Source organism: Mus musculus, chromosome 6, assembly GCF_000001635.26.
Source record: "Mus musculus strain C57BL/6J chromosome 6, GRCm38.p6 C57BL/6J".
NCBI lineage: Eukaryota > Metazoa > Chordata > Mammalia > Rodentia > Muridae > Mus > Mus musculus.
The window spans coordinates 148,650,633-148,677,507 of record NC_000072.6 but is presented as its reverse complement, the minus strand read 5'-3'; the positions used below and the strand labels follow the sequence as shown (position 1 = coordinate 148,677,507).

The 26,875-nt window shown below is 42.3% G+C and overlaps 1 long non-coding RNA gene across 1 annotated transcript in view; it reads left to right on the top strand.

Annotated features, from left to right (window-relative positions):
• Window positions 1-17,530, top strand: part of 4930528G23Rik (RIKEN cDNA 4930528G23 gene) — an 18,023-nt gene extending 493 nt beyond the window's left edge. The window contains exons 1-4 of the long non-coding RNA NR_131024.1: window positions 1-68; window positions 9,280-9,363; window positions 10,591-10,736; window positions 16,599-17,530. The exon at window positions 1-68 is cut by the window's left edge and continues 493 nt beyond it. This is a non-coding gene — a long non-coding RNA (RIKEN cDNA 4930528G23 gene). The remainder of the gene's footprint in view (window positions 69-9,279; window positions 9,364-10,590; window positions 10,737-16,598) is intronic.
• Window positions 17,531-26,875: the final 9,345 nt, after the last annotated feature.

The window sequence follows — 26,875 nt, the reverse complement described above, 5'->3', positions numbered from 1 at the left end:
GGTGTACTGTTAAATATAGATCAGCTTTCTTGAGTTAAAAAGAGAAATGGAAAAAAAAAAAAGAACAGGTAAGTGGAATAGCATTAGCATTTACAAGCTATCAGACGTATGTACTACCATGCTGGAAAATGTGTGCCTCTCTGGTTTGAGGATTGAGATTTCTCTAGTGTCTGACTGGAGTGCTGTGTTCTATATCCCAATGCCAAATGAATTGTGGGAAGAAAAGGAGAGACGGGCAGGGTACCATGTCCAAGTGTCCGTGGTTGTGATTTGAAATGTCCCTGAGAGGTGTATGACAGGGGCTTGGTTCAGTTGTGATCTGTCGGGCTTTGGGGAAGTGATTGAGTCATGAAGGTTTTGACTTATCAGCTCATGGATTTACTAAGGGTTTGTAATCTGATGGCACTACTGGTAGACTGGTGGGACTGTATTTTGTCCCTTGCTCCCTCCTACCCTCATCACTCCCTCTCCCCCTCCCTCCCTCCTTTCCTCAGCTTCCTGACTGCTAGGAGGGACAAAGGAGGCAACTCCCCATCACCTGTTCTCTCTTTGTTCTGCCTTGCCTCAGGCCCAAAGCAAAAGAAATGATTGCTTGTGGACCAAGACCTCTGAACCCTGAACCAAAATAACTTTTCCTCTTTTAAGAAGCTTTACCTAGGTGCTGTCACATTGATGAACACTGATGAACAGATGGAGTGATAAATACTTCTGTGTGTTTGGAATCCAGAGTTGGGGGTAGAGTGGGGAAGCTCAGCCAATGTAATTCTGATCCAGGCTCAGAGCCACTGAGAAGGCCCATGGTTTTGACAGTAAGATGGGTTTTTAATATTGCTCACTTGAGAAAGTCAGGGATCTTTGTTGACTCAGAGAGCAACATTCCAGTCACTTGCTGAGAGAATCCTGAGGGATAATGTCTGGTCTTTTATTAGGTCTATCATCTAGATGATCAAGTTAGGTCAAACTCATGATCAATTTATTTGTGACAGTCACTTTATAAATCCATTTATTATTAGAATTCTAGTTAACATCGTCCCCTAGGGGAAACTAGTTGTCAGTCAAGTCTATGGCACTTATTAGGCAGAATTCTGAGGTGTGCACAGTGTGGAATATTTCTCTGTGATCCTGTCTTTAGCTAGAAAGAGTTCAATTTTGCAATGTTATGAGTTGGGTAATTATCAGAGACAATATTGTATTTTAAAAAGTTAATAGTTACTATACTGTGTGCAAAAATCCTAGAAGTTGATTACAAAAGCACTTGGTGATAAATATCTGTGTGTTTTAAGGGCAACATTTGCATTGAGAATCACATCTCTGTTTTGCATTTATAGTAAGTGAATAAATCTGCTATTGCAAATTCTTAAGACAATCGCAGGAAGAGAAGACAAAGTTGAGTCGTTAATCACATTGTGAAGCTAAACACAGCCAAAAAAGAATTAAAATGAAGCTCAGTGGACCAAAATAACACATACTGGAAAACATAAAACCTGCCCAGTGAATTACTAGATTTCAGTAGTTTGTCCTCCTGGCCTCCATTCTGACCTAGAATAGAAAGCAGCAATGTAGGAAATAGAAGTCTATTCTGAGGATAAATGGATTCAGAATGGAGAAAGTGTATTTTATACATTGAAATTGTTTTGAAAATTAAGACAAAACTATCATTCACTTGGTGTAGGCACGGTAGTCTGTCATAAAAAGAAAGACTTAAGAATTGGGTCTTTGACTGAATGAAAGCCACATTTTTCCCCCTGAGAATATGTGAAATATAACAGAAAGAGCTAGGTGTGGCCTGATTTATCAGAGTAACAGGATATCGGGTAATTGTCACCAGAGAGCTCAGCCTGATGGAAACACATTCTTCCTGTTGCTAGGAGGAAACTGCAGTGACACATTTGGGACTTAGAAGCACACAGACACAGAGATGCTCAGCAAGGTCTGAGCTGTGTTGCTACATCTCTAATTCCTTTGAAATCCCAGACAATTGAGGCTCTAGAGGAAAAAACGCCAGCAGGCCTTTCTGCTTTCATTCTTCACTTCTTTTTTTCTTTTTTTTCTTTCATTCTTCCTCTTTCTGGTAAGAGCCTTAGGCTCATTACTGCTTTTTACATGCTTCAGTGCTGGTAAATATTTTAACTCAATGCACGCTAAGGTCTCAACACAAGCTGTGTGTTACTACTACATTTTTCCTGGCCATGCTTGGAATCATCAGTCTGGTGTGGTGTTGATCCTGTAAGCCTAGCACTTGAGAGGCTAAGCTAGAAGCATCCAAGTTGAAGGCCAACTTGAGCTGCACACCAAGACCTTGTTTCATAAAAAGAGAACAGTTTCATCCATTTGCCTGCAAATTTCATGATGTCATTGTTTTTAACAGCTGAGTGATACTCCATTGTGTAAATGTACCACATTTTCTTTACGAGTTCTTCTATTGAGGGACATCTTTGTTGTTTACAGCTCCTGGCTATTATGAATAAAGCTGCTATGAACATAGTTGAGCAAATGTCCTTTAGGTAGGTGGATAGGAGTGATATGCCTGGGTCTTGAGGTAGAGCGATTCTCAGTTTTCTGAGAAACCACCACATTGTAGCTTGATCTTCTTGTAGGACTGCTAATAGTGGAAGCAGGGCTGTCTCTGACTCTTTTGCTGGCTTTTGGGACCCCTTTCCTCATACTGGGCTGCCTTGTTCAACTGTGATATGAGGTGCCCGGTTTTACTGCAACTTGATATACCATGTTTGGTTGATATCCATTGGTTGGTTGCCTGTTCTTTTCTGAAAGAAATGGAGGAGGAATGGTTTGGAGGAGGTGGGGGAAGGACTTATAGAAGAAGCAGGAGGGGAAACTGTGGTTGAGATGTAAAAAATAATAAAATAAATAAAATAAAAAGAGAACAGAATCCTTAAGTCACAGAGGAGGCAGAGTTCTTCATAAATGCTCTGTTATCCTGTCATGGATTTTGGCCTGGGATGACGCAGGTAGGATCAGAACTAGAACCTAGATTTCCCAACTCCAAGGTCAGCACTGTCTCTTTGATCTACACCACAGACCTTTCCCCTATGCATCAATTTGAGAATTGTGAGAATCCTCTTGGAGAGCTATCTGCTCAGCATCAGGCCTCACCCCACATGCATGCCTCTACTGAGGTCATATGGATGCTTCATGTTACAGATTAGATTCAAGGGATTTATGTGCTAAAGCCTTTCAGTTCGTATCCACTATCTAATGGGAAAGATTAAAGCAACCTAAATGAGCCATATTTTATTTAATACACATCTAACCAGCCACATTTTCTAGCCATGATTTATTAGCTCTCGGGCCCAACCTACTCTGTGGAGGTAGTGTTAGTGAACCCTCTGGGGTGCAGTAGAATGGTTAGGGTGCTTATGACTAGACTCAAAGGTCTGCTTGGATGTTTCCTTGTACCATTTACTGAGCCCAGAAAGGGAATCCTTGAATTTTCTCATTAATAATCCTCACAGCCCACATTAGACATAGCTTCCCATTTATAGGGAGACATCCATCTCTTTCTTTTTCTTTCCTGCCTTCTCCTCCTCTCCCTCCTCCTCCTTTTCCTCCTCCTCCTCCTCCTTGTTTTTTGAGATAGTGTCTCATACTGTATAACTCATTATATAACTCAGGCTAGTCTTGATCTTGTGGCAATCTTCCAACCTCAGCCTCCTGAGTGCTGAGATTATATGTGTGAATGTCTGTGGCAGTGGAGGGACCAGTCTTAATCATTTAGATTCTCTCACTCAGTGGTGTAATCTTAAAGAGAAGATGAGGAAGAGGGAGGAGGAAGGGCAGGGGAAGAGGGGGAATAGAGAGGAGAACTTGGAAGGAGGGGAGGAAATATGGAGAATTTAGGATAAGAAAATAAAGGGACACAGAGAAAGAGGAGAGAAATGGAGAGAGGAAGAGGGGGAGGAGGATGGGAGATTTCTCTAGGGCTCTGTATTAAATTAATCATGCACAATATATTCTTTGTTTCATATAAACTATGGGCACCTCCCAAGAGGCATACTTGGGACAGGAGGATGTTCGTGGTTGCCCTGCTTGCCACCTCTAACAGAGAAGTAAGCTCATTCACGGTGGCCATCTTGGGAAGCGTGTAGAGCTTGGCTTGTCATAAAAATGTTAAGGTATTGTCTGTTGTCTTAGTTAGGGTTTCACGGCTGTAAGCAGACACCATGACCAAGGTGAGTCTTATAAGGATGACATTTAATTGGAGCTGGCTTACAGGTTCAGAGGTTTAGTCCATTATCATCAAGGCAGGAACATGGCAGCACCCAGGCAGGCTGAGCTGAGAGTTCTACATCTTCATCTGAAGGCTGCTAAGCAGAATAATGACTTCCAGGCAGCTAGGGTAAGGGTCTTAAAGCCCACACCCACAGTGCCACACCTACTCCAACAACAAGGCCATACCTCCTAATAGTGCCATTCCCTGGGCCAAGCATATACAAACCATCACACCTATGTTTGCATTTTCTTACATCCCTTACTCCATTTCTCATTCAGTAAACTTTGCTGTTAAAATTTTCTGAATTATCCCCCAAACAGTACAGCAGTCAAGACCATCTTATTGTGGTTACCGTGTGTGATGCTACAACTACAATTTTTTATAGAATGGCAGAGTTTAGAGTTCTAGGGCCTGAAAGAGAGCTTGACAGCCTGTCATCTGAACACCTTCTGTGTGAAGAGAAACTCAGATCTTTCCCAGTCGTGCGGGCTGAATTACAACCCTGAGGGCACCTTGGAACTGTAATGTTTCCTTATTTGAAACAGGAGGTGTTGAGATGGCAATGGATTAAGGATGCAGTGATAGGAAGATGGTTCTGGGTTATCTGATTGAGCTCTCAATTTAATTACCTGTTTTGTTTGTATGTGTGTGAATATTTGTGTGTTCACAGATGTATGCCTGTGTGTGGGTGCATGTGCACACATGTGCACCAGAATGTGAAGGTCAGGCCCTGCTCACCTTTAAATATTTTTACATTTATTTATTTATTGATTTACTTATTTGTTCATTCATTCATTGTGTGTGTTCACATTCAAGTGTCTATATGGACACATGCACCATGATATGCACATGGAAATCAGAAGAATATTTCTGCTAAAAAGAGAGTTGTCTCTTTTCCTCCTAGATGGATGCTATGTTGCCTGAAACTTGGGTTGTCAGACTCAGTGGCAAGTGCCTTAACCTGTTAAGCCATCTTACTGTCCCATTGCCCTTTGAGAGGCTGTCTCTTTCTGGCCTGGAGCTCACAAAGTAGGCTGTGATGACTGGCCAGCAAGCCCGGGCATCTGTCTTTCTGACCTCTTTAGCACTGGGAATAAAAGCGCATGGATTATACCAGGCAACCTTTTTTCCCCTTCTTCTTTTTTTCTCTTTCCTTCTTTTTTCTCTTTCCTTCTTTTTTCTCTTTCCTTCTTTTCTCTCTCTCTCTCTCTCTCTCTCTCTCTCTCTCTTCTTCCTTTCTTTTTCTTTATTGGTCTGTTATAATGTCTTTTAAAAGTTATTCCTTTTATTTTTGATATTATAATATATTTATATAGTCTCTCCTTCTCTTTCCTCCCTCCAAACCTTCCCATATACCCCTCTTTTCTCTCTTTAAAACTCCTGGCCTCTTTTTTCATTAGTTGTTGTTATATGCATATGTGCATACACATATATTCCTAAATATAACCTGCTCAGTGTGTATAATGTTTCTTGTATATGTGTTTTCAGGCAATTTGCATGTAGGCTATAGGGATTGAATTCAGGTCCTTATGCTTACAAGGCAAGTACTTTACTGACTGAGCCATCTCTGCAACTTCATATGTGTTTGTTTAAGATAGAGGAAGAGGGGAGGCCCACATAGGGAAAAAAGAAGGCACTATGTCCACAGAGGCAGAGACTGAGCAATATGATCACACATCAAGGACCCCACCAATCTTCAAAAGCTAAGAGATGCCAGGAATGGCTCACTGAAGTCCCTGGAAGGGTCAATTCTGTGTCAATGCCTAACTCCAGTCTTAGCCACGTTTGCAGACTTCTTGTCTCTGGCTGTGTGAGAAAAGAAACAAGTCTGACACACAACTCCAGGTGTGTGTGTGGGTTTGTCACAGTATCTCTAGGAACTAAATACACTCTAAAATCAAGCTGTCTTCCTCTACTTAGTTTAAAGTAGTTTCATATTTTCTGGACATAGGGTCTCTGAACAATTGTTTACCTTGGACTACCCTATGGGCATATCTGTGGAGGACTGTCTTAATAAGTTAACTAATGAGAAGACCTTGCTATCTGTGGGAAGCACCATTCCCTAGGCATGTACTAGAGGGTTCCTGTAAAATAGAAGAGAAACCATGCATTGATTTTCTCTGTGCTTGACTGTGGATGTATGGCCAGGTGTCTCAAGTTTCTGATAACTGTGACTTCTCCATAATGATGGATTAGAACCTGGAATTGTGAGATAAACCCTTTCTCCCTTAAATTGTTTTTTGTCATAGCATTTTATCATAGCAACAGAAAAGAAACTTGAACAGTGTTTTCCTTTTGTCCAATGGTGTCTTCTCATGAGCAGCTACTCTTTATATAGTGAAATCCAGGGGGTCAAGACCTTTCATTTCTTACTGGCCCTCTTTAAAATAATAATAATAATAATTATTATTATTATTATTTTGCTATTCTTAGATCTAAAATCCATGCAGAACTGATTTATATGTGTAGAGTGGATTTTGGAGGTCTATGTCTCACTGATCATTTATTTTAAATATGGCCTTTCCCCTCCTATTCTATAGTTCTGTCTTATGAACCACTGACACATCTTGGGATGTGTAGGAAGTAGATGCTAAGATGGAATTGGGGGTACAAGATTCATTGTGGGAAGAAAGGAATTTGGAAGAAAGTACAGAAAAATCAGGGGACAGTCAGGACAAAGAGCACCCATTGGGATAGTCCTGAGCTAGAGTAGCAGACTCCCATTGTGGTTTCACTGGCATGCATATTCATTAAGAAGGTGCCCTGGGCTTGAATTCTGTAAAGAGCATGAAGGTGCCATTGCTCAGACTCCTCATGGTGGTCCAGGGAGACCTGAGTGATAAAGGTCACACCATGGCTTCCAAAGTTCAGCCTGGAATTACTTTATGTAGAGTCAGATGCCATAGTTCTCACAGGCTTCCTGAAAGGATGCTGGGAGCATGAACAAGAATCCTCATTTTTCAGGTCTTCTCCGTGCCAGAAAACCATTAAATTCATAGTCATTAAGTTCTTCTACTATTCCATCTTAATTGTTGCCTTTGTAGGTATGGGTGGCTTGCTTGTGGTATGACTCAAAACTCATTGAGTCATAGGAGCTTTCTCCTTCTTCCGGCAAGGAATGCTTCAATTAAGAGAAAATAGCTGCACAACATCAGTTTAGATAATATTTAGCAAAGAGACCACATTGGCTCTTATCATATTCTTGTCAGGCCAGGGCTTTTGTGCATGTCCATTCATGGTTACATTGGGCAAGGATAGGCAAGTGGAAGTCCAATGCGTCACTGAGTTCACACATGTTCAACCTGCCTCATTGCCTAGGAGCAACTGTCTCATCCTGATGATCTAGCTCAATGGACTTGGCCAAGAGCTGACTCCATGTCTCAACTGACACTTCTGAACTATGGCAGTAGCTAATGGCCAGTGAATCCTTGTAGCGAGTTCCAGATCAGCCTGAGCTAGAGAGTGACCCTGTTGACAAGCAAACAATCCTTAAAGAATGCAAAATGATGGAAGGCAGAAATGTACAGCCTTCCTGGCTTCCCAACTCAAATGATTTGTATAACACTTGCAATGGAAGGAGCTGGCCCAGCATCTGCTTAGGGCTGTTGACAGCAAGCCATTTCTTGAAACAGTACTCACGGTACTTACTGCCTTTGCTGTGAGTGCTCACAGGTGGCTCAGGATAAAGGGCTGTTTATGCAAACACACCGAGCAACAGATGTTGGGATGATGGCTAATTATTAATTGCAATAGTTTGTCTTTATAAACAAAGATCTTTGCTCTGCTCATGGTGTTTTCAGGAGCCTGTTGACATCAGTGTTCATATGTTCTGTTTTTGTGTGCTAAATACTGCATATATATGATACTGTTAGGGAGCTATTTTCTCCTAATTGAAACATTCCCTGCTGGAGGGAGGAGGAGGAGGCACCTAAGGCACAGGAAGCTCATGAAACTTACGTGACTCAGGTATAGTGAGAGCTCACAGGTCACAAAGGCTCTGTCAATGTTACAAGAGCAGTGAACAGTAGATAGTGAAGTGTCACCCATGATGGAGTGGGCTTTTTAGGGATGAAGCTGGTTTTGATCATTCATGCTCCTGTTAGTAATCCCAATGAACTCTTAGGTTCATCAAGCTGGACCTGTGTGAAATGTTCCTTTGTTTGTTGATGATGCCTTATCTGGGTTGAAGAGGAAAAGTGGCCTAGTAACTCTTGAGCAGAAACTGGCTTAAAGACCCAGACCTACTACTGGCTTAGTGCTGTCTATGACTAGACTCTGTTCACATATGAGAGCAATGACTATGATCAGGACATGGAATAATGGACCAGGTATAAAGTAAAAACTGATTAATCCTTTTGTTTCTTTCAAAATTGAATGTTCTACTTTAATTGAAATTGTATTAAATGATCAGGAGAATACACCCCCTCTTGCCCACTCAAGGTACTTTCTAAATCTCTGCAAATAATTAGTTGGATCTGTGTAGCAACTTCTCTTTGTTATTACTCAAGATTGCCTTTATCATATGTCTAAGATCCACTCTTTTCTAATTAACTGCTATTATCTTTATAAATAAGAACCATAGCTTTTATTCTAAAATTACAAGACCCCGGATGGTTTAAGCAAGCAGCAAGCATCCTTTCTCTTGCTTACCATGTTGTTCTAAATGTGCATTTTCCTCCCTCTTCCTTTATATTGCTAGTGTTCTGAATGTAGAATTCTTTGATGGGTAACAAAGAAAGTTAGCATGCTATTCTTCAAACCAGAAAGAGAGAGTGATGTAGCCTGTACATTATATTTAAAGCTATTTGAAATCTAAGCACAGTTAATGCTGTGGGAAGAGTTATTTGTCTAGAAAGTAAGTGTGGATGTTTTGGCTATGTGACCTGCGTTGGATCATATGCCAAGGTAGTGGTAAGAAGCCAATGCCACTCTACCTGCAGATAACTAATGCTGAGCCTGCTGGGTCCAGAGAGGTTTTATGAGGACACATGGGCTTTCATTTGTAAAGAACATATTTTCAAATTTAAATCTTCATTTTCTTCCAACAGCTTGGACATGTACCTGTGATTATGAAGTCATCCTGGTTGCCCCTTTTCTTTCTCCCACATCAACTTTCAGCTCATAAACAGGAGGTATACCTCTCCCTAAAAGCATTATGCTTCAAATATGAGAACCACACACTGATTCTAAAACTTAGGAGCCAGGACACCTCTTTGCACCAAGACAGCAACCACTTAACACAGATCAGTGTTTCCCTATCCTGCTTGCTTCTACACAGGGGAAGGCTCAGAATCCAGGCTTTCAACCTACACCAGCTTTGGTAATAATGGACTATATTAGGGAGTTAGTTGTTACAGGGATTCTTAGAGATGGATGGCTCAGACCTGCCATCCCATTTACTTTGGCAGAAGAATCCAAGTTCAAGGTCAGCTTGAGCCACAGAGCAAGTTCAAAGCCAACCTGGGCAGCATAGTGAGATCCTGTCTCAAAATAAGAAATACAAAGAGAGCTTGGCATGTAGCTCAGTGGTAGAGAATGTGCCTAGAATGTACATGGTTCTGGGTTTGATCTCCAGCAAACACCACACACACACACACACACACACACACACACACACACACACACACCTCTGTGCCTGCCCATCCACCTGCCTACCTGTCTATCTGCTCATCTGTTTATCCATTTATCTTTCTTTCTTTCCCACCAAAGAGAAATCAATCTTGTTTGGCTATGATTCTATAAAGTCTAGGGACTTTAGCTAACTAGGTTTAAGGCAGTTATTATTTTTCATAAATCAAGTGAGTTAATTGTAGCTCTAAAACTTTGGTGAAAACACAGTCAAAGCTGGGAGACAGTTTTCTGTGACTCTCTCATGGTCATATGTAGCTCAAGTTTTTTTTTTTTTGAACAAAGGGCAGGTCTAAACAGAAAACATCCTTGGAAGCCAGAGGCAGTGCATCCCTTAGGAAAGGTTAGAGGCACACCTCCCTTCTCTGAATTGTCCAGTAGAGTAGGCAGCTTTTAGCAAAAGGATGAGAGAAATTTGCACCCCAGGGGGTTTCTCAGGCCAGGAGAAGACAACTCACCCTAAGAATGCAGCAGTAGATTGCTTAGCAGGTGTGGTAGATTCTAGCTATGTATATTCAGCAAAATAGATTGTTGAGTTGTTGGCCTATGTGTCAACAAATAGATGCTTGAATATAGATCACTACTCAATTACAGGGGGTGGGGGTATATGAAATGTAGAGAGTTTAAAAAACACAATACAGTCTTTCTCTTTATTCTCACTGGTTCACATAAGTAACAGATAATGACAAAACTTAAGATTGGAGTCTGTGCTTCATGTATTCTCTTTGTAGCAACAACCAGGGATACAAGAATCAGTGCCTCATACCAGCTTCCTGCAAAAAAACCTCTCAAATGTACAGAACAGCCTGCTATGGTCTGAATGTCGACTTTCAAGAAATGAGTGCATCGAAACTGAACTTCTCAAGTTTACTTGGAGGTGAGGTCTTGGGGAAAGTGATCAAGACTTGAGGGTAGAGGTGGTGGGTGGGATTGGCTGGTGGCTTAGAGGTTAAGAGCACTTGCTTTTACAGAGGACTTGGGTTTAGTTCTCTGCACACACAGTAGCTCACAGCAGTCTATTAAATACAGTTCCAGGAAATCTGATACCCTCTTTGGAATTCATTAGATACCAGGCACACACATGGTGCAAATGCATATATGCAGGCAAAACGTACATGTAAAAGACATTAAAGGGCATGAGGACACAATGAGAAGGTACTATCTGTGAGAGAGTAGACCCCACCACACACTGACTCTGATGGGACCTTGACCTCTAAGACTCTAAATCTCTGTTATGTGTAAGTTACCTGTCTATAGAATTTTGTCATAGCAATGTAAATGGATAAAGACAAGAAGCTACAACCATCATATTAAGAAGTGTATTATCTTATTTTTTTTAGCAAAATCATAATGCATTTACATATTAGTTATAATTGTAATGACAACTTAATCTCCAATAAATTTTAACACTTTATGACTTTTCCTATAGTGAGAAATCAGCTTGTATGTATATTTTCATGTAGAGAAATGAGTTAATAAACAAAAGGATTTCAAGCATAGGAAGGTGGGAAAGCATTATACTAAGATAAAGCAATGTGGAGGGACATTGTTTATGCAGTGTTTTAGGGTTGGTTACTCTTGCTGTGATACAGCACCAGACCAAAGCGACTTGTGGAGGGAAGGGTTTCTTTAGCTCATACTTTCATATTACTGTTCATCATCGAAGGAAGTCAGAACAGAAACTCCAACAGAGCAGGAACTTAGAAGCAGGAGCTGATGCAGAGGCCACGGAGGAGTGCTGCTTACTGGCTTGCTCCCCAATGGCTTGCTCAACCTGCTTTATTATAAAACTTGGGACCACCAGCCCAGGGGTGGCACCACCCACAATGGGCTGGGCCCTCCCCCATCAATCACTAATTAAGAAAATGCCCCACAAGCTTGCCTGCAGCCTGATCTTATGGAGGTGTTTTTTTTTTTTTTTTTTCAATTGAGATTCCCTCCTCTCAGATGGTGTCAAGTTGACATAAAACTGTCCAGCACATGTGGGTTCCAGGAGAAGAGAGGCTATAAAATGAGGTTGCTCACATTTATATAAATAGAAGAGCAAGGGCTTTGGTTGTTCTATGTAGATACCACTGGGTTTGCATGTGGACAGTAGTCTTGTTAGTAGTAGTAGTCTTGAGTAACCCTTACTCAAAGAATTATAAATTGCACATAAATGGAAAAGCAGCAAGAGTTTATTTAAAGAGACAGCACAAGATGGGCTAGTATGCTAAAGAGTACTGGTGACTAAGTCTTTCTCTTGTTAGGTCTCAAAGAAGGAGCTGTTTGCTAAGTATTGGGGGTTACCTGCTTGGATTGGTGATCTTGGGTCATGTAAGCCTTTCCTGCACATAGTTACAATGATACCAGTTTTAACAATTTGCATGCCTGATCATGCATAGGCATAAGGTAGTTAAAAGGAGAATTTCCTGAAAATTCATTCAGCAGACACAGTTTGTGTTACTCTTATGCATCCCAAACTGGTTTAGGCTGGACTAGACTCTTGCCTCTAGTTCTTAGGTGTGTTGCGAGACTTTTCTGAATGGAAAGCAATCACAAGAGGTGAGTTGCTAAGGTACCATTGGGGAGGAGTCAATTGTTCTCATGGAGCCATGGGCAGGTAAGGGTCATAGTAAAGTGGAGGTGTGTGTATGCCCATATGCAAGGGAGGGTCCCAGTGAAGTGGAAGGATGTGCAGCAGAAGGCAGGAAAGGGTTCCATGTTGGGAGACACATTGTTGGGAAAGGGACTTGAGAAAATTAAGCCAAATGGAGTCCCAGGCTTCCAAGCTACACCATGCTTGCCTGCCTCACCTGGTGTATTGGCTAGTTTTGTGTCAACTTGACACAGCTGGAGTTATCACAGAGAAAGGAGCTTCAGTTGGGGATGTGCCTCCATGAGATCCAGCTGTAAGGCATTTTCTCAATTAGTGATCAAGGCGGCAAGGCCCCTTGTGGGTGGGACCATCTCTGGGCTGGTTGTCTTGGGTTCTATAAGAGAGCAGGCTGAGGCAAGCCAGTAAAGAACATCCCTCCATGGCCTCTGCATCAGCTCCTGCTTCTTGACCTGCTTGAGTTCCAGTCCTGACTTCCTTTGGTGATGAACAGCAGTATGGAAGTGTAAGCCGAATAAACCCTTTCCTCCCCAACTTGCTTCTTGGTCATGATGTTTGTGCAGGAATAGAAACCCTGACTAAGACAAATTGGTACCAGCAGAGTGGGGTATTCCTGTGACAACCTGACCATGTTTTGGGGAGGACTGTGGAAGGACTTTGGAACTTTGGGCTTGAAGATCCATTCGTTGTTAAGAGCTCTGTCGGATGTTGTGTAGGAGCTTGGAAGATAATGTTGAGAACAGTGCAGAAGATGGAGGCCTGGCTTGTGAAGTTTCAGAGGGAAAATTAAAGACTCTTTTCAGGGACATTGCTATTTTGGAGTTTGATTATTCTGTGGTTCTGGTTAGCTGGGACTGAAGAATCAGTTGTGATTAACAAGATACCAGAACTACTAAAGCAAAACCTTTGCATTACTGGGACTATTGATGCTGGTTAGCTGGAGCTAAGAAATTAGCGGTGATTAAGAAGAGACCAGCATCATTGAGGTGACATCTTCTGGAAGTGTTTTCTGAAAGCACAAAGAGGCTGTGTTCCAGAGATGGCCAAGGTTGTACTCCTGCTGCCGTGGGACTTGGTAATATGTAAGGGTCACCCAGGTGGTACTGGTTTTGAAGGCATGAAGGGGTCACGCAAAGCAGCTGAGGCTCGGCACTGTGAGAGGCCATGGAAGGCCATTGGTGAAGGTGCAGCCTCAGTTGCAATTGATGGCCCAGGACTGAAGGGGTCATGCAGTGTTTTGGAGATGCCAGTACCATGAGATGACCACCAAGAGCAGCAGCAGCAGTGGAGTAGAGGCATCTGGAGCCTAGAGGATGACGCGTGTGCTACAAAGGGCATGGCTGGAGAAGTGACCCAAGCCCTTGGAGGAGCCCAGAAGATCGTGAGTTGGATCCCAGACATTGAACGGTTGGAGATTGATTTTTGCTTTTGATTGTGACTGTGCCCTGATATTTTCCCTCTTGAAGGAAGAAACTGTTTTAGTGATGCCCACAGTTAAGAGACTTTTAATTTAAAAAGACTTTGGATTTTTAAAAGAGATGGATATTTTAAAGAGATTGAAATTTTAAGAATATGTAAAGACTGTGGGACATTTAAAGTTATTTAGACCTTGGGGATGAATAAGAATGTAAGGGTTGAGGCTTACTAGTGATGTGTTTGTGTGTCAAGTTGACAAGGGGTCAGTTGTATTGGCTAGTTTTGTGTCAACTTGACACAGCTGGAGTTATCACAGAGAAAGGAGCTTCAGTTGGGGATGTGCCTCCATGAGATCCAGCTGTAAGGCATTTTCTCAATTAGTGATCAAGGCGGCAAGGCCCCTTGTGGGTGGGACCATCTCTGGGCTGGTTGTCTTGGGTTCTATAAGAGAGCAGGCTGAGGCAAGCCAGTAAAGAACATCCCTCCATGGCCTCTGCATCAGCTCCTGCTTCTTGACCTGCTTGAGTTCCAGTCCTGACTTCCTTTGGTGATGAACAGCAGTATGGAAGTGTAAGCCGAATAAACCCTTTCCTCCCCAACTGCTTCTTGGTCATGATGTTTGTGCAGGAATAGAAACCCTGACTAAGACACCTGGAAAGAGTTACATCACTGTTTCATGTTGTTTTGCCAGTCCCTGCAGTGGTCTCCTTTCAGTGAATTGAGTTTATGATGAAAATGTTAACATGTCAAACTTTAAAAAGTAAAACCTAGCACACAGTTAAAACATTTCAGGAAATACATGAGGAGAAAAGTTCAAAGGGGGTGATTATAAATTTGATAGAGTCCAGTGGAATTTTGTGTAGGCAGTATCCTTTTTTTCTCCCCATGGAAAATCTGTGCTAACAATTCATACATGCCAAATAAAAGAAATACCTTCAATGTGGGTTTTATTAGGGCTGCAAAAAATTATAGTGTGTATTGAGTCACAGGTCTAAAGGCCAGAAATAAAAAGTACACTCTTTGTGGAACTATATTCCCTCTGAAGGTGCCAGAGAGGTAAATGTGTCATGCCTGGTCCTTCAGCCACAGACAAGCAAATACTTCTTGAATTTTATATGTGATACTTCAATTATGTAACCACCTCTCTGTGTGCCATCTTATCTCTACAAACATCTGTATCTAAGTTTTGTAAAATCATGATCATTAAACCAGAGTCCTTTTAACCATCTTGGGTGCTTTACTTTAATGTAATTAAGTTTAATGAACCCAATTTCAAATAAGATAATAGTTTGAGGTGCTTAGACTTTGAGTTTTAACATGTATTTTGGAAGGCAAACTGTTTCCCCTAGAATGTTGACCTTAAGTTTTCCAAACAAGTTGTTAGTGAAGCCAACCATGTGGAAAGTGTAAAATGCTTAGCATCTAAGCAAAAGTAGGAAATCATACTATGGAAAATGGCAGCCACAGCAGAGATCTGCAGTCCTCTGCCGTTTACCCCTGTGAGAAAGAAATTATTTTGACAATTACTTTCCTAGGTCAAAGCTTGTGAAGAGGGAATACTTTAAACAAATGATCATTAGTATGATCACAAACTGATACAATTTAGTCTGGGTTATGCAAAGGAGACTACTCTATTACTAGAAGGGCCTTTGGAGAAGGTTCTAATATATGTGGGCACTACCTGAGAAGAATCCATGTGTGGTGGTTTGAATAAAAATAGCCCCATAGGTCGGTAGGAAGTGGCACTATTAGGCGATGTGGCCTTGTTGGGGTAAGTGAGGATTTGTTGGCATAAGTGTGTCACTAGGGAATGGGCCTTGAGGTCTCAGAAACTCAAGTCATGTATAGTGGCTCACAGTCACTTCCTGATGCTTATGGGTCCAGATGTAGGACTCTAAGCTATCTCTCCAGCACCATGTCAGCCTGTGTGCTGCCATGTTCCCTCCCGTAGGGGTAAGCCACTGAACTGTAACCCAGCCCCCATTGAATGTTTTATTGAAGAGTTGCCTGCCTGTGGTCATGGTGTCTCTTCACTGCAATAGAAACCCTAATTAAGATACCATGGAAACACAATAAAGGGACAAAGTATCGTGCGAGGTAGAGCAGACTCAACTGAGTGTGTTGGGAGAAAACCTTTATAGGAGGGTGGGAGAGGGAGAGAAAGGAGAGGCAATGTGTCTGAGAAATGAGATTACACCATGAAGTGAAAAACCAGAGACCTGTTTGAGCAGAACCCTGATCAAGTTTCTGAGGAGGCAGCCTCAGAAACGCATCAAAGAGCATGTGAGAGGCAATACAATGGAAGCATGAAATTAAACTATTATTTTTGGATTTTAAGACAGGTTTCTGCACTGTAGCCAGATTGGTGTAGAACTAACAGTAATTTTTCTGTGTTAGCCTCCTTAGTGCTGGGATAATTAAGTCAACTGTAATGTACTTATCTACAGATTTATTAGATAATCAGAGTAAACTCCAAACAGTTCTTGTTTAAACCCTAAGTTAATCAGGTGGTACCGACAAGCCACACAAGGACATTTATTGCTTTGGGCTCTATATCCTTGGTTTGAAAGATACCAACAAACCCTGTGATTTTTATATAAGTGCTTCCACTTAATACGATGATTAATGAGAATTCTTTACATTTACAGGCAATAAAGACAAGTAGGCCATTGTAAAATAACCACAAATCCTTCCCTTACCACAAAGATGATGTCTTTACTTCCCTAGATTACATTTCTGCCAGCCTGTGCCCTGCTCAGTCCAGTAAAATGCAGTAGAGGTAAAGATGGGGCTGGAGGCATCGCTCAGTGGTAGAGTCCTCACGTCTCACCTGCAAGGCCCTGAGTTCACTTCTCAGCACCATGAGGGGAAAAGAAAAGGAAGAATGGGGAAGCCTAGGCTGTAAGTACCTCTTCTTCCCTTTGATCCCTGACACTTCCACATGAATAAGCCCAGCTCTCCTGCTAGAGGGTGAGAAGATAAGAGGCCATGTGGAGCAAGGACAGATGACCCTCTTTGAGGACTCACACTCATTAGAGAGGTTGCCTGAAGTCAGCAGAGGTGATCTTCCAAAGATGCACAAGTGAGCCAGGATGAGACAGAGGAGCTGCCCAGCAGAACCCTGCCCCAGCGGCTGACCCATGCAGTGCTATACTAGGAATATCCATTTTTTTTTTTTATCTTTAGAGCCATCAAGCATCGAGGTGGCTCATTATCTAGGAAAACTCACAGGTCTGTGAAGTTCAGGATAAAACCTTATCCAGTGGCACACAGCTAACTAGCACTCTGAAACATTATGAAGATACACTTGGCAGGGTAAGACATCCCTCAACTTTACTCAGACTCACTGAGGTGCTCAGTTTTAGAGGAGCTAATAAGGGAAAGCTAGAATTGTTAAAAAATACTCAGGTAATGTAGGGAGAAGGGGCCCAGGAAAGAACAGCCTGCTCCTGAGCTCTTGAGACTTGGAAATCCCCACCCCCATGACTAAGTGTTAAAGGTCAAGCGATACTTCTGGATGCTTCATACTTTTCCACTACCTCGTTGAATATGTTAAAACAACCCATAAAACCTTCCTCTCCTCCCAACCCTTTGCTGTCTCTCTTCCCATTGAAAAGCAGCAGCCATACGGTTTCTTCTCAACAAATAAATCTCTTGTGTGAGGTTTGTTGTGCAGTGTGACTTTGTGTATTCCTGTGCTAAATAAAGCCTTATAGGTATAGTATAGTATTTATGACAGAGTTATGTTGTGAGACAAAACTTTTCCTGAGGAGAGGCAACACACACATCTACTAACCCCAGAGAGGGAAGCCATGACAGACTAAAGTGTGGATACTTGCTACCAAAGTCCCTTTGTAAACCATGAATTTCACTGGGGTGCTTACAGGAACAGAAATGACTCAAAGACAGCCTCATCACCTGGAGCACACTCAGCCTGCAGGCAGACCAACAGGTTGCAGAGTGTCCTTTCCAGGTGCCTCAGCTAGTCTATTAATCTCTACCAGTCAGCTGGGCTAGTTTCTGCTTCTTTCAGGCAGCAGGTCTGGTCTCAGCCTTTTTTGCAGCTCTATCTGAGAATCTTTGTAGCTTGGCATGTCTGAGAGGGGCTCTCGGTTTTCATTGCTTGCTCTGGAGGAGTCTAGTGAATGTGCTCAGTTTCAGGGACTTGCTGAAATTGAGTTGTTTACCTTCCTGTTTAAGGATTTCCCCCCTCAAGATGGAATGGAATTCAACCTCGAAGGAAACCCTTACACGACAAATTATAAAAATTTAGACTATCTGGAGAAAACATTTTTGTTTTTGTTTTTGTTTTTTCTGATTAACAGCACGTAAATTCCTTCAGCTTAGTGGTTCTCAACCTATGGGTCACAACCTCTTTGGGTGCATGTGTGCTGAAACCCTTTCACAGGGGTTGCCTAAGACTATTGGAAACCCACAGATATATTTACAATTTGTAACAGTAGCAAAATTACTCATGAAGTAGCAGCAAAAATATTTTTATGGTTGGGGTCACCACAACATGAGGGACTGTGTTAAAGGATCGAAGCATTAGGAAGGTTGCCAGCCACTGCTTTAGTTGTTCTATTATTACCATTTTTTTAATGTAGTCCATATGGCCTCAGATTAGTGATCCTCATGCCTCAGCCACTTGAAGCTGGAATTATGCCATGATTCTTGATGAAAAATATATTCTTAAAAGTGTTTGGAGACTGGTGGGATGATACATGTCTGTAATCCCAGCACTGAGAGGCAGAGGTGGGAGAATTGCAGATTTGAAGTATGAAAAACTTAGGAAGGCAAGAGAGAGAAAGGGAGGGAGGGAGGGAGGGAGGGAGGGAGGGAGGGAGGGAGGGAGGGAGGGAGGAGGGAGGGAGGGAGAGAGAGAATACCTGAACACAAAGATTCTAAAATAGTTACAAAACCGTTGACCTAAGTCATTACTTAAAGAAAAGTTATTTGTATCTGGTTTGGCCTTAGGTTTACAATGTAGCCCAGGCTACTTCAAACTCATTATCTTCATGCTGCTATCTCCCAGGTGTTTTGGTTACAGACATGTTCAGATTGTAATCATTTAAGAACAGATAAGTACTAGTTAAAATTTTCAGTTTGCTTTCGGAGTTTAATGCAATTAGCAATCCTATTATATTTACAGTTGGAGATTTCAGCTAGGATTTGAAGCTGGGGTTGGAGGATGGACTTCACGCTGTCAGGGACTGGAGCTGGGGCTGGGACTAAGGCTCTGTGATCTTCCAACTGAAGGCCTTCTCTGCTGCAGGCTGCTGTCTTTGCAAGTGCTCATGATAGAGGTGATGACCAGAATGTGTCACCACGGATGTCCTTGCCTCTCCTGGTGCATCAGATGGGAAAGTGTTGACGACAGGGTGTTCTCGGGAGCTTTAGTATCAAGTGGCCCAGCAGATGGGTAATTGAACACTCACTGTGCACTGTTTAAATTGACTGTGACCTCAGGGTCTGGCATTAAGCAAATAACAGTGAAATCAGATGGTTGAGTGATGCTGTCGTTATAAGTGAAGGGGCCTCTGGGTATTTGGAGAGCAGCTTGGTCATCTTCCAGAGCAACTGCAACAGATTTGGGCAATTGTCCATTTGCAAATCCTTGTCCACAGTTTTAACACCTATATTCTGACCAGGAGTTAATCCAGAGAGCAAAGCTGGAATGTTTTTTTTTGTTGTTTTTTTTTCAGATACAGGGAGGCAGTAGTAAATGATTCCCTCTTGCTCTAGCTGTTAGCAGTCATCACAAAAACCAACCTGATCATGGCTTAAGGGTGTTTCTATAGAAATGCATAGGCAATGTGATAGAGGACAGTAGCAAGAAGAGGAGACAGGTTGGTGCTAGATAGCTTTTCATTTTTGATAGTGTAATAACATTTTATATTCAGTCCCCAAACACTTTTTACCTTTTCAGTAAAATAAACACAATCTGGAGTTTGAACCACATAGAAGATTTCAAATTGTAATAGTATCAAAAACTAGATCGTACTAGAATAATATGTGGGATGGATGTCTTTGGGGCATGGCTGTTCAGATAAAACAGCAACCATAGCATTGTATGTTGTTACTGTTTGCCAGTATCATGTCCCCATAGACTCATGTGTTTGAGGACTTGGTCCCCAGCTAGTGGAGCTGTTTAGGAAGTTACGGGCCTGGAGGAGGTGGGCCACCACCAGAAGAGGTGGGTCACTGTGCTCATAAATGAGTTCGTGTGTGTGTGTGTGTGTGTGTGTGTGTGTGTGTGTGTGTGTGTGTGAGAGAGAGTCATCACCTGAGGTTTTCTAGTTTAGCCCTACTTTCTGACTGTTCTTCCGATTGTGGATGTGACCAGCTGCCTCCTGCTGCCACCACACTGTTCTTTCCATGAAGAACTGTAGGCCTTTGAATTGTAAGGCAGTAACAAATCTTTCCTGCACTAAATTGGTATTGTCAGATATTTGGTCACAGCAGTGGGAGAAGTAATCTAATCTAATCTAATATATATATGTTTTTTGAGACAGGGTTTCTCTGTGTAGCCCTGGCTGTCCTGAACTCACTCTGTAAACCAGGCTGGCCTCAAACTCAGAAATCCGCCTGCCTCTGCCTCCCAAGTACTGGGATGCACCATTACTGCCAGGCCTGCCAGATATATTTATTTTAGTCATATATTCAGAGATTTTGGAAATGGTCAGAGGGTGGATTTGTAGATTCTATGAACCACCTTGAACAGTGGTCCTCGTCTTCCATTTACTACCTGCCTCTCATATGTACCAATTGTGATGGCTAACCCCAGTTGTTAACTTGACTGTATCTGGAGTGAATTCCAGAAATGGAGGGCACAACTGTGATCCAGGTCTTGAGGGTGGAAGACACAGGTTTTTGATCTGGATCTTGAAGCATGGGCCATGAAAAGCATAGGCCATGAAAAGCGTAGGCCCAGGCAAGGTGATACAGGCCTTTAATCCTAGGAGCTAGAGGCAACTATATCTTTGAGTTCAAGGCTATCCTGGGACAGAGCAAGCTCCAAGTAAAGAATAGCTTAGGTTTAAGCATTGTGGCACACACTTTTAATCTGGACCATACCTTCTGCTGGAGGCCTACATAAGGACATTGGAAAAAGGAAGGGTTTCGTCTTCTTTGCCTGCTTGCACTTACTTGCCAGTACATACATCTGTGGGAACCTACTTCCTCAGAATTCCAGCTTATATAGAAGTGGAAACACCTATCCTTGTGTAGCACTGAACAATTACTAGATTTTTGGACTTCCCACTCACAGCTGCCAATTGTTGGATAAGTTGAATTGCAGACTGTAAATCATCCCAATAAATTACCTTAATATATAGATACATTCCATAAGTTCTGTGATTCTAGAGAGCCCTGTCTAATACAACAATCTATATAGACTACATGGATACCAACTTAGTTCCATCGCCTAGATGTTGTAAAAAATGTTTAGATCTTCCTCCAACATGGTCTTAAAAGGAAATGGACATTGCTCAGTATGGTCTCTTCCCTCCATCCATCTGCTGTGCCACCGCAGGGTGAAATACTTGCTATGCATTACTGTGACCAAAGTACCATATAAGTAATTTAAGGAAAGAAAGAAAGAAAGAAAGAAAGAAAGAAAGGAAAGAAAGAGAGAAAGAAAGAAAGAGAGAAAGAGAGAAAGAAAGAAAGAAAAGAAAGAGCTTACTTTGGCCTGTGGCTTTAGAGTTTTGGTCTATGGTTTCTTGGTCCCAAGAACTTGGGAAGAACATCATGATGGCTGGAGAGTGTAGCTGGTCACCTCATGGCTAACCAGAAAGCAACTAGTACAGTAGGAATCAGGGCCCACATCTTTTTTTTTTTTTTTTTTTTTTTCTCGAGACAGGGTTTCTCTGTATATCCCTGGCTGTCCTGGAACTCACTCTGTAGACCAGGCTGGCCTCGAACTCAGGAATCTGCCTGCCTCTGCCTCCCAAGTGCTGGGATTAAAGGTGAGCACCACCACCGCCCCGCCAGGGCCCACATCTTAAAGACTCATCTTTTTTCCACCAGCTAAGCCTCATCTCCAAATTGAACAGCTTCCCAAAATAGTACCTTGAGCCTGGGGAGAAGATTCATACAGTTTTTGGGAGTCTCTCCTACACACTTACCCTTTCTCTGGAGTAGGTTATGTGTAGAATTTGCTTACACATGCACCCCCACGACTGCCCATCTACTTAGCCTGTTTGGCATTGTCTTCTCCTAACCACTGCAAGGGCCCTGAGGCTAGGTTCTCAGGGTCCAGTCTTGCTGTTCATTATGATAATTGCTCTCAGCTGGCTTGTGACAACTGGGTGCCACCCAGTGGCCTCTGCTGCTCTGAGACCTCATCTTTCACACTGCAGTCATTGGGCATTGCATATGCTGGTCTTTTCTCTGGTCACTCCTGGCTTAGAGACATGTGCTAGTATATGATATAGGCTGCCTTAAGTATGTTCTCTAGGGTGGAAGAACACAGTTATCTGGTAGGTTCTCAGATTCTGCATTGCATATCTTTGTGTCTTTGCCTTTCTCTCAGCCTTTTCCAGGGTCATTTAGCTAATTCTCAAATTTCTATCTTACTTGGCATGGATTGACACCTCTTCTGTGTCTAGAAGGCAGAAAGTCCACAGCATTCGTTTGTCCCCTCCCCCAGAGGGTTAAATATTGTTCCCCTGAAGAATGTTCTCAAACCAATGACCTCTTTATCAATCTTCTGTCATAGCCCACAGAATACAGCTCATGTGTACTTTTGCTGTGTGTACTGGGTGAGCTCACAGCAGCTTTAGGGCATAGCCTGCCTACTGAGATGAGGCTGCATATTATCTGGAGGGTAAAACTTCAACACTTCTTCCAGCATGGATTGGGTTTACTTCCAGATAATGAATAGTAGGCCACTTCTGTAGCATCCAGAGTGTTCTGGAGACTCTGATATAAGGGTTCAAAATATGGGGGGCATCTACCTAGATGTTTTTCCCTACCTAGGGTCTGACCTAGTGGACTTGGCTCAAATGGGAGTTGACTTCCTTTACAATGCAGTCTCTCTGGTAGTTGAACACTGGATCTTGTCCTCAGCTTCATTTGTCTACAGAGAGTAGGGCCTCTGTAAGGATCAAGTGTTCCTTGGCTCTCATGCCTCAATAATGAATATCTTGGCTATGAGTGGCTCACGTCTCTACTTCTACTGCAGTGTTTATTGAAGCATTAATAAGCCAATGCCATCATCCTGTGTGATGGTTTATCTTCATTGCCAACTTGATGAAATTTGGAATCACCTAGGAGACACATTCTAACTGTGCCTGTGAGGATATTTCTAGAGAGGGTTACTTAAGGAGAGAAGACCCATTCTGCAAGAGTATGACACAATCCCATGGGTTAGGATTCTGGGCTGAATAAAAAGGAGAGAGCATTGCATTCACTTCTCTCTGTTTCCTGACTGTGGATGCTTTGTGACCAGGAGTCTCACATTCCTGCTGCTATAATTTCTCTACCATGTGATGGTCTATAAAGTGAACCAAAAGTGAGCCCCTCCTCCCTTAGGTTGCTTTTGTTACATATTTTCTCACAGCAGTGAGACAAGTATCTGACACAACTAGTGACTTTCTCTGTATATTGTAGGCATTCACAAATGCATTCCCTTCCACTATGTATCATCCTAGTTGACCACTGCAGAAAGCTTTCAGAATTGAGCTGCCATTCTATGCCAGGTACTCTCTGGATTTCACTGAGTACCACCACATAGAGGGTCGTCATTTCTAGTGAACAAGGAGTAATCAAGAGCCAGCTGAAAGCTCCACCTGTACTGTATTTTCCTGGTTAATTATTGATGTAGGAGGGCCCAGTTCACAGTTGGTGGTTCCACCCACTGTGGTTCCAGTGATCATATAAGAAGGAAGACTGAGCAAGTCACAGAGAACAAACCAGTAAGCAACGTTCCTCCATGGTTTCTGCTTCAGTTCCTGCCTCTATGTTCCTGTGTTGAGTACCTGCCCTGACTTCTGTCAGTGATGGACTATGGGCTGAGAGATATAAAGCAAAGTAAACCTTCTCCTCCCTGAGTAGCTTTTGTTCATGATGTTTCATTAGAGCATTAGAAACAAAGCTAAGACAGAGTGGTTGGAAGAGAGAAAATCATAGCTACTCCACTGACTGAAGAATGATTAAGGCCACATGGAGTAAGGAGAGCTGAGTATACCACGAGCTCACTGCAGGAGATGCTGCCCCCGGCCTGTTTCTATGACAACTGGATGAAGACCTCAAAAGGTCTAACTTGGATCTGTACTGCATAGGAATGATTAATGAGACAGGGAAACGACTGTTTGTCATGTGTCATGATCACACATGTGTAATTTATAGTTTAAGTCTCAGTGAAAAGTTGCTGTCCCTACAACCTTAGCTTCTGGCTTGTAATTGTGGACCTATAACTCTATGGGTCTCCAGAGCCTGCACACATTGTTTCCAAGGCATTGCAAAGCTATCTGAATCTAAATTAATATTTCCAAGAGGGATGATCCACATCAAAGGATACTCCCTGACTTGGAACCTTTGTAGGTATCTCAGTGGTGTTGAAGCTACTGCCTCATCTGGGGACTTGGTCACTGCAATTCCACAGATGGTTTTTTTGAACCCCAAATTCAAATTGTTATATTATTTTAATACATACAATTAAAATAAAGCACAGCTCTAGTAGCCCATTTGACTAAGAAAGGTAAATTGTAGAAGTTTTAATGTGTGGAACATTGGCAAGAATGTCATGACTAAGCAGATTAGAAATTAAAGCACTAGCTGAGAATTTCTTTCTCCATTACATCCATAAATAGTAACCATTTGACATGCAGAATCGAAGTCAGTCATTATCGGGGAAAATTACTTCTGATCTTTTTCTTTGCATGGCTGATTTATTCTCCTACACTGTCAAGGGAAGACTTTTACCTTAAAAATATTCCCCTTTTTAACTCTCCCATTTCTTTATCCCCCTTGACAGGAGGATGGCAGCAACTCTATCGAATGGCAACAAGCTGAGATATGTTGTTAAATTTTAATCATCCTCCTGCCTGTGAAGCTGATAATTGGGGCTGGTTTAACAGTGCTGCTCTGTCAGTCTCTATAAATCCCCCGCCAGGAGCCTCCTGAGTGGCTGAGATCTCCAGTGTCACTGTAACCCACACTCAGCATTGATTTTACAATCAAACAAAGAATCAGCACCCAAATGCCACTAGCCCAAGCACCTTGGGCCAGAGGTTGCACTTTCTTTCTTCTCTTCAATAGGATGAATGATAAATGAATAAATAAATTTATAAATAAGTAAATTTAGTGGTTTAGAAACTAGCCAGCCAACCTTCTTTATTAGAGACCTAGCCTGGAATTCATCTGCCCGGTTTTGTCCAGTAAAGACCCCCTTCTCAGTGGTCATCAGAAGCTACCCAGTCTTGAGGAACAGGGTGGGGGCCAATGGAAACTCAGCTGTGCATCTAAAAATGCCTTTAAAAATCAAGTCTATTAATTTAACAAAACTGTCTCCTAATTAACCTCTACTTTTCTTACTGACAAATGGATGATAGCAAGTGTTCTCTGTTGGTCCAGTCCTGAGCATCTAAGCTTTCCCCATGAGTTAGTGTCCTCTGTGTCTTGGGAATCACAGGTCCTGCTCTTTTAAGCTTTTTTTGTGTGTGTGAATTATTGTCCTCTGTGTCTCAAGACTCTGTGGTAACTGCCACCTACATCTTTTCTGCTTTTCATCCCATCTCTGGATAATTCTTTCTTTGCCTCCATTTCTGAGTTCTACCTGAACAAATTGTGGGAGAATGTGGCAGTCAACAGGACAAAACCCGCATACATAGAGCTTGGCAGATTTATGAACATGGTGTTTTTAAATTTGTGTTCTGCCTGTGTGGGCCAGTCAGGTAGGGCCAGTTCTGTGCCAGGGACAGCTGAGAATGGTTTCACGCACGGCATGGAAGTGAAATAATAAGGTTTGAAAAATTAAGAGCCATGAGGAAGCTCACAAAGATCCTCACTGGCATTGTGTGCTAAATAACTAATTCATGTCCGTTCCAGCTTTATTGTTAGAGGTCTCGTGCTTTGCTGGTTTCCCCTAAAGAAGACATTGTATAACTTACTCTCGTGTCGGTCGGTTAATCTCTTAAAGCAAATTAAGATTCTAGCCTATATAAAAGTTTGAGAGGCTAAGACTACTTCAGATGGATGTTAGTGCCCTACAGGAACCACAGAGACCTGATGAGCTAATTCTGCGAGATTTACACGTGGAAGCTCTGACCATGTCATGTGTGTTCATGAAGCATAACATTGTTAAGGAAATGGCTCTCTTGTCCTTTCTCCTTCCCATTTCAAAACTTTCCTTGTACACAGGATCCACACTAACAATTGTGGATGTCATTTAGCTGCTGTCTGAGTGCCAGAACAAGGTGTGAGTGCCGTCGGTGAGCAACTCCCCATAGAAATTGCAGTACCATGTTACGCTGACATTTGCCAACTCATCTTTCCTCAGCTGGTGACTCCCTTCATTTGAACATCTCCCATGAGAGTTCAGGCCCAGTTCACAAGTAAAGACTCTTTGCATAAAGCCTGGACAGGGTGTCATGACAGTGGGTGTAATTACAGGTTTTCTGGAAAGATTTTGCCCCACTCCCTCCTCCTGTCTTCTCTGTGTTCCTAAAAGTCTCCCATTCTTTTTCTTTTTTTTTAAATCCATTTTCATGTGAAATGTCTTTGTTTAAAGATGTTATGGGACTTAGGTTGCTATGAGTATTTTAATTTCCTTCTGAGGTAGAAATTCTCCTGCCTTGTCATAGGCCTTATGATAGTGATGTTAATAAGCCCACTGTCACAACTTGGTGACTCAGGAAAGGAATGGCAATGAATAACACACACACACACACACACACACACACACACACACACACACACACACAGAGAGAGAGAGAGAGAGAGAGAGAGAGAGAGAGAGAGAGAGAGAGAAATTAGCATCTGTATTTGGTTCCATGGTG